Source organism: Magnolia sinica, chromosome 4, assembly GCF_029962835.1.
Source record: "Magnolia sinica isolate HGM2019 chromosome 4, MsV1, whole genome shotgun sequence".
In the NCBI taxonomy this organism is placed as follows: domain Eukaryota; kingdom Viridiplantae; phylum Streptophyta; class Magnoliopsida; order Magnoliales; family Magnoliaceae; genus Magnolia; species Magnolia sinica.
The window spans coordinates 25,116,238-25,125,375 of NC_080576.1; the positions used below are offsets into that span (position 1 = coordinate 25,116,238).

The window sequence follows — 9,138 nt, forward strand, 5'->3', positions numbered from 1 at the left end:
AGTTCTAGATCCGCCTGATTTTTTGATTCCTGTCCCATTACAATCTTGCGAAACTGATAGATGGAGTGAATTTGTCACGAGAATTTCTATGGCCCCACATAGCTTCCGACCATAAGGAACTTCAGGTGGCCGGGGAACAGGCAATTCGCCCCCAATTATTTCACAAGGGACCAGGTAACACAGTAGTCCTGAGGAATACCAGAACAGTCCTTCGTGGTCCTCCTAGAGTCTATATATATATATAGAAGGAGCGAATGATTTTAAAAAACCACCAGAGAAGTAAGAGCTTGGAGGCTTTGAGGGCCGCAGCGTGGCACGATCCAAGCTCCATCCATCACCGTTGGATTCTTGTACCGTGCCACGCTGTGTGCACCTGAAAGCCGATCATGTGGCCAGTATTTTTTTGCGATACATCTGCTCTTCGTTTTTTTTTTTTTTTTTGTTCTCGTTTTCTTTATTAGTGATGAAAAGATGAATGGCACACATGCTAATGTGGCATACGTGTGCGAAATCCAGGCCTTTTGTCTGGAAACCGCCGAAGCGAATGTGTCCTGATTAAAAGATCAGGCTGGTCCACACATAGAAAATCAATGGATGGTAAATGGTCCAGATTTGTCAGTGGAAAATTCCAAAATTTTAGGATACGGCACATTGATCATGGGGCCTGTTTGATGGACGGCGCAGATTTTGGCACGAGTGGGGCACTATTCGTCTGCCCAGCTTAATGTTATAATAGAACTTTCATACAGGTTTAGTACTGTATGTGAACGTACTGTTATAGGATAGCGGGTGGATCTGAAGTCATGTTCGGTGATCGAAACCGTTGATCTGATGAGAAATGCAAACGATAATGGTTGGCTGAAATATCTTCAAGATTTAAAATTTCCATCAGTGGTCCACCAAACAAATGGTTACGAAGGCTTTCCATATTTAAGGGAAATAGCTAAAGGGAATGGTACTATGAGGTCGACCTCATGGGAACTTCCCATGAGGTCGAGATGTGTGGGCCCCACCACGATGGGCTTCGAAAATCTACCCCATCAGTAAGATGTTCCATTCCATGTTGGGCGCAGGGCTTAAAAATATATTCAATCTATGACTCGGGTGGGCCACACCACATACAAAAGTTGAGAGGAGTTACCCTCCCATTAAAACATTCATAACGATTTATTGGGACCACTGAGATGTGGTTCACAAATCCAACCCATTTATTTTGTGTGTCCTACTTGGATGAGGGGTCAGAACATGTTTCAGACAAATCCAAAACTCAGGTAGCCCAACAAGTGCTTTTATATGTTTTAAGCATGATTTTAGATGGTATGGCCCACTTGAGATCCATATACGGTTGATTTTTGAGATATCTCATGAGATAAATGGAACCGATCAAATGCACCGTGTTGATTGTCGATACACATCACGGTTGGGCCCACAAATCTTGACCTCACGGAAGTTCCCATGAGGTCGACCCCACGGTACTATTTCCCATAGTTAAGGGAAACGACAGGCTGAGATATTTCCGGAGGCGGTTTGGCTGGGGACACCAACACCAACTAGCTAGCTAGAGCCAAAGCTTTGTGGGTCCCACCATGATGTATTTGTTTTTATCCATGCTGTCCATCCATTTATCCAGCTCATTTTAGGGTATGAACCCGAAAAGGAGGCAGATCCAAAGCTCAAGTGGATCACATCACACGAAAGACTGGGGATTGAAAGCTTACCGTTGAAATCTTCTAGGGGGCCAGGGGGCCAACAGAAGTTTTGGATCAAGCTGGTGTTTTTATCTTCACTTCATCTAGGCCTTTGTGACCTCATGGACAGGTTGGATGGAAAAGAAACTTCATGGTGGGCCTAGGAATATTTCAACGGTAAGCATTCAATCTCCACTGTTTCCTGTGGTGCAGTCCACTTGAGCTTTGGATCTACCTCATTTTAGGGCATGATCCCAAGAATGAGCTGGAAAAACGGATGGACGGCCTGGATAAACACATGATGGTGGAGCTTTGACACCAGCTAGCTGGCTGATGTTTGGGTCACAGCCAAACCACATCCTTTTTACCGCATCTTGGGTATGTCCATTCATGGTGAGGCCTATCATTTAACGGTCTGGATCATTGAAACATGAGTTCAGATGCAACTGCTACTATGGGCTGCAATAGCCCAGGTGGTATGGGATTGGGGTCCCAAACTAGCCCAAATGCGTTCTTGGGCTTAAAATCTAGGCCCAATGTCTAAGCGGGGCTAGGCCAATCATAAATTTCTGACGTGGACCATTGTCACGGTCCAATAATCGTGTGGGCCACCATTGTAAAAAAAAATAAAAAAAAGGACGGTTTAAAGCACTCGTGAGCAGGTTTCCATTCAAGGTACCTGTATAATTTAAACGCACTCTTTAAATCCAAGGTCATGGTGCTATGACCGAACCCTTCTATACGATGGGGCTCTTCATGGACGAAGGGGATCCCCTCTTAAAATTTCCTAGATCGGACCATTTCAAACCTTTGATCATTTCACTCCTTATAGGACTGGTGATGTGGGGCCAGGGTCAGGTCCAACCATAGACCATCTCATTGGAGACTGGCGTGGCAACATCCAAAGGCTCGGATTCATCACGCGACACGTGTGAGTGAGAGTTGTCCATCAGGTGGGTCCCTCTATCAAGCGACAACAGATAGCCGTCCACATACACTCATGTGGACCTGATTGGCAGAGCAGTATGATATTTTAGGCCGGGGCACGTTAATGGTGGGGCCCACCAGTTGAATAGAATCCCAACCGCAATTATATTTGTCATTTGTTTAAACCGCCATTATTCCTGAGCTGGGTCTAAATTCATGGCCCAGTTAATAAACGGTTGTACTTCATCTTTCTACTAAGGCGCAGATTCAGAACAACGCTGTGCAGGTTAATCTCATCTACAACGCAATTTGTGGGGCCCACCATGATGTGTGCATGACATCCAATCCATCGATGTTCGCCTCCCTTAAAAAATCTGGTAGATCCAAAACATAGGTGGTCTACAGCTTGTATAATCGTGCCTGAAACCTCTAAAATCATGGGGTGTGGCCCACCTGAGTTTTGAAATGGTCTATTTTGGGTTGCCATGAGCCACATCCTGTGAATTGGATGTCATATACCAAATACAGTGACCCCATGCAAAAACTCTAGTTTTTTAATGGTGAGCGTACCCATCCTAAATGTTCCTGTGGTGTGGCCCACTTGGGTTTTGGATCTACCTGATTTTGAGGAGAACCTGAGGGGATGTGCATGATGGACGGATTGGATTTCATGCACACATCACTGTGGCCCTCACAAATTGCCATTGTAGGTTAAGCTTAACATACAATTTCACTGCACTTTAGGATGCAGCGAATCAGATTGAGAGAATTGATGTGGACCGTCCTTTTTTTAAAATTTATTTTAATTTACTTAATCTGGTTTGGTCTAAATTCAGGGCTTTCCCCACACGTGTCCAGATGACAAACTTGTAAGATATCCATGCCGTTCATTAGGATCACCATGTTTGTCCCTTGGCCAATTAGGGCTATCTGCTCATTTGGTTTGGCACAGCCGTAGAAGAAAATAGACTGTTAAAAGATCTAATCAACGGTCCATTAACATATGGCCCACCTGATGAGCGTCTGGCCTAGTTTTTGGTGCAGCATACATATATAACGTGGGCAACTTAAGGAACTATATCGCACACATTGCTTCCTCTCCCGACAAAGCGTGATTTCTGTGGAAAATCCGAGCCGTAAAAACGATGGGCCGCACGATAAAGATCATCTCTCGTGAAAATGGGACCGACCCAATTGTTAGGTAGGCCACACGTATATATTGACTCAGACCGTTGGCTGTCCGTTGACTCCAAAAATGTAGCGCGCCTGATGAGTGGAGCATCCTAGTTTTCACCCCAGGCGATCTCATGAAGTGCCCCACCTTTTTAACTAACCAAACTGGTGGGAGAGAGCCTTATTTCCGAAATCATGCCAACTGTGGGGTGCACGGGCGTTGATTTCCTCTGAAAGGCTTTCGCATTAAGTTCCTGCACTGGGAACTTAAGTGGGGCCCACTGTGATGATTGTAAGAAATCCACCCTGTTCATCCGTTTTCTGAGCTTATTTTAGAAAAGACAATAAAAAATGAGCTGGATCCAAGACTCAAGTAGGTCACACGAGAGAAAAAACTTGGAAAAGAAGTGTCTACCGTTGACACCTTACTAGGCTCCATCTTGATGTTTATATGATATCCAAACCGTTTATAAGGCCATTCCCACGTGGATGAACTGAAAACATAATAAACTTAGCCAATTTTTTTAATCTCATGTCCTAAAATGAGCTCGCAAAACAAATGCATAAGTTGAATTTCTCATGAACATCACGGTGGGCCCCACCTGGGTTCCCATCGTAGGTAGTTGAGAGCCTTCGGCAATAAATCCAAATCTGCGTCTGTGGCCCACTGGGGTCAACCAAGTCAAGGGAAACAGATTGGCTACTCCCCCTACACCAGCCAATGGCTGGTGGTCGGTGCTATGTGGGCCCCAATATGATGTATGTGTTTCATCTATGCCATCTATCTAATTTTAGAGATCATTTTACGCTGTGAGACCAAAAATGAGGTATATCCCAAATCTCAAGTGGACCACATTACACGAAACCATGTTGAATGAGTTTCAACCATTAAAAACATTTTAAGGGCTAAAAAAGTTTTGGTTCAAGCTAATTTTTGTTTTTTCCCTTCATCTGGGCCTGTATGACCTAATCAACAGATTGGATGTCAAATAAACAGAACAGTAGGCCTTAGGAGGATTTTAATGGTGGATATCCAATCACTATTGTTTTCATGTGGTGTGTTACATCTGAAATTTATATCTCTCTCATTTTTGGTATCAAGCACTAAAATGATATTTAAAAATGGATGAATAGAATGGATGAAACACATACATCATAGTGAGGCCCATAGAGCACCGACAATCAGCCACGGGGTTGGTGGTCGGTGCTATGTAGGCCCCAATATAATGTATGTGTTTCATCTATGTCGTCCATCTATTTTTACCGATCATTTTACGCTATGAGACCAAAAATGAGGTATATCCCAATCTCAAGTGGACCACATTATAGGAAATAGTGTTGAATGAGTTTCAACCATTAAAAACATTTGGAGGGCTATAAAAGTTTTGGATCAAGCTGATTTTTGTTTTTTCCCTTCATTTGGGCCTTTATGACCTAATCAACAGATTGGATGTCAAATAAACGGAACAGTAGGCCTTAGGAGGATTTTAATGGTGGATATCCAATCACTGTTGTTTTAATGTGGTGTGTTACATCTGAGATTTATATCCCTCTCATTTTTGGTATCAAGCACTAAAATGATCTTTAAAAATGGATGAAACACATACATCATGGTGAGGCCCACAGAGCACCGACCATCAGCCACGGGGCTAGCCCCGACACCAGCCAGTGGCTAGTAGTCGGTGCTATGTAGGCCCCAATATAATATATGTGTTTCATCTATGCCGTCCATCTATTTTTACAAATCATTTTACACTATGAGACCAAAAATGAGGTATATCCCAATCTCAAGTGGACCACATTATAGGAAACAGTGTTGATTGAGTTTCAACCATTAAAAACATTTTGAGGGCTATAAAAGTTTTGGATCAAGTTGATTTTTGTTTTTTCCCTTCATCTTGGCCTATATGACCTAATCAACCGATTGGATGTCAAATAAATAGTACATTAGGCCTTAGGAGGATTTTAATGGTGGATATCCAATCACTATTGTTTTCATATGGTGTATTCCGCATGAGATTTATATCCCTCTCATTTTTTATATCAAGCACTAAAATGATCTTTAAAAATAGATGAATCAGAATGGATGAAACACATACATAATGATGAGGCCCACGGAGCACCGACCATCAGCGACGAGGCCGGTGTCAGGGGACGGATTGGCTACTCCCCCGACACCAGCCAATAGCTGGGGGTTGGTGCTATGTGGGCCCCAACATGATGTATGTGTTTCATCTATGCCGTCCATCTATTTTTACAGATCATTTTACGCTATGAGACAAAAATGAGGTATATCCCAATCTCAAGTGGACCACGTTACAGGAAACAGTTTTGAATGAATTTCAACAATTAAAAATATTCTGAGGGTTTTAAAAGTTCTGGATCAAGTTGATTTTTGTTTTTGCCGTTCACCTGGGCCTACAGGACCTAATCAATAGATTGGATGTCAAATACACAGTACAGTAGGCCTTAGGAGGATTTTAATGGTGGATATCCAATCACTATTGTTTTCATGTGGCGGTTCCATCCGAGATTTATATCCCTCTCATTTTTAGTATCAAGCGGTAGAATGATCTTTAAAAATGGATGAATCGGAACGAATGAAATGCATACATCATGGTGAGGCCCACGGAGCGCCGACTATCACCCACGGGGACGGTGTCAAAGGGAGTAGCCAGTCCGTTCCCCAAGGGAAGTAGGCTGTCAGAGGATGAAATGACTATTTTACCCCTACCGACTTTTCTTCCGAAGACAACCGTAAAAAATCACGTGAGCGAAATGGACGTTTCTCGAAGGTGGACAACCAGCTCCCCATGGCCCATCTGAATCCTCTCCCCGTGGGCCATGTACAAAAGAAAGGATTTTGACCACATTAAAAAAAAAAAAAGGGCTTAGAAACCACAGAATCCAACGGATGGTAAAAAGGTTTCCTAGAATACATCCGATGTATTACCATAGTATACATCGCGAGTTTAACCTTTGGATCTGAGATCATGTTTCAATGGTCCTAACCGTTCATTTGATGGACCTCACCTTAGATGGTGTATAACCAAAAATTAAGAACTTTTGTATTGAAATCTTTCAACCCTTTTGATCATTTGACTCTTTCCTTTATGTATGAACGATTTCCTTTAAGTTTCAAAAACTCAAAGGGATAAAATAATTCAATTTGAGAGTTTTCCTGGGTTTTACCTATCCATCGTGAGACCCAGAACTTCAACGGTTTGGATCATTGTAAAATTCCGTTATCTAATGGCTGAAGTCCCGAAACATCATATTGCGATACGTAGGGAAGTATTGTAGCAACCTTCATGGTAAAACGATAATCATTTCTCCTCTGCGAATCAAAGTCGTACATTACGTAACCTCAGGGGTTTGGTGTTTTGCATTTGTGAAAGTGGGGCCCATTTTTAGTGATCTGATACGATGGGAATCACGTGGATGGCGCACACATCAAATATCTTGTTGATTTTTGACTTTTCCTTTGTTGAATCTGAGCCGTTGATGTGTTCCTTTATCAGATTTGTATATGTTGGCCACTTAAGGGATATGACATTTTTTGGTGCATAGGGCACGCACGGTTGGGATCACATAACCAATGGTTTGGATTAGAACCATGGGGTCCACTTGTACAAAATAAAAGCCCAAACGGTACTATACAAAATTTAGACCTGGGCATCCCGTATTGATAGTTTAACGGTCGTAAATATTGTAAACGGGGACTGGGGACGTGGATTGCATACTGACACGGGACGGTGATCGGTGGACCCCACAATGATTTATGTGTTTTATCCACACCGTCCATCCGTTTGACCATCTCAATTTAGGGAAAGGAGCAAAAAATGAGGCAGATCCATATCTCAGGTGGACCACACCATAGGAAAACAGTGGTGATTGAACACCCACCGTTAAAAACTTCCTGGGGGCCACTTAAATTTTGGATCAAGATGATATTTGTGTTTATTTTTCATCCAGATCTGTGTGACCTAATTAACAGGTTGGATGGAGCTGACAATTTGCGCATTCAACCACCACTGTTTCCTGTGGTGTGGTCCCTGACATTTGAATCTGCCTTATTTTTTGGCTCATGCCCTAAACTGAGATGGTAAAATGGATGGACGGTGTGGATAAAATACATTCATCATGTTCGGGCCCAAATAGCACCGTCCAATAGTGGGTTGCTACGGGTGCAAATGGATTTGGTAGACTTGGAAATAAATGGGTCCGGATCCAAACTTGATTCATTGGAGTGGATTAGGGTCGAAAAGTTCACATTGGGACCTTTGAAAATCAACCTAACATGACACCGCTATGGACCAGCTCTTTAAATGGGTTCGAATTGAAATGACCACAAATGGACTTGACTTGGACTTGATCTAGGTCGACGCCACTCCAAGACAAGACCAAGACCCAACCCTTAAAATTCGAAATACATTTAGATCCTACCTAATCTTATGTTAATGAAAGGAAGTTTATGCTTATAACTCGATTTTCATCTGGGCCAGGTCGACTCAACCCAACTTGACTCATATGATATATATGATGCAAGTAGCATATGGTTGTAACCAAGCTTCACTTTTGATCTTCTTACCATTGGATCAAATGTTCAAAAGCTCAAATTCTTGAAGAATCATATGTGAATGGTCATCTTAGATCAGGAAGACTATGACCATGATTGTATGAACAGTGAGTCACCATCATTGGTCTGATTTGAAGGGTCTTCTAACTGACTCCTAACTCAACAAATTATAATAGAGATTTTCTCTTAGTTTTTAGTTATTTTGATGAAGTTAAAAACTCTCAGAGTTTATATCCATTACTTATTTTGCGGTCCACTTTTGGAATTCTAAATACTGTCAAAACATCGTGAAATTAGTTATTTTGAAAGTTTATTGAATTAACTTTCCAACAAATCCAAAATATGCCCTTCGAACACCATTTGAATAAGTAACGGTTAATTTTGTTGGAATATTTGGTTGAATTAAATAGACTATAGAAAATCGAGAGCCAAAAAAGAAAATAAAATTTTGAAATAGGATTTATTGAATTGAGTTGAGGCGTGGTTGAATCACTCGGCTTGAAATCAAATTTGCTCCTCTTGGACAGCGTCCCAAGTGCAACACGTTTCCAGAGCAATCGACCTCCAGGATACAACGACTATGACCTAGTCCCAGCGGTGCACTCACTGTACACAGGTTCGAACCACCTGCAGTTTAATTCGAAAGTACTGAGTTGACTCAGCGACGAATTCAACAATCAAAATGCTTAAAACCTATCAACGAGTATTTTATAAGAGAAGGATTTTCGTGTTTTCAAACATAAATCGAAAGACTTTTTATAGACTCCAAAG

At 42.0% G+C, this 9,138-nt stretch overlaps 1 long non-coding RNA gene across 1 annotated transcript; it reads left to right on the forward strand.

Moving 5' to 3' along the window:
- LOC131244417 (uncharacterized) lies at positions 1–888 on the forward strand. The gene is made up of 2 exons (XR_009170273.1): positions 1–174; positions 472–888. It is a non-coding gene; the product is annotated as an uncharacterized LOC131244417 (long non-coding RNA).
- The last annotated feature ends 8,250 nt before the right edge of the window (positions 889–9,138 follow it).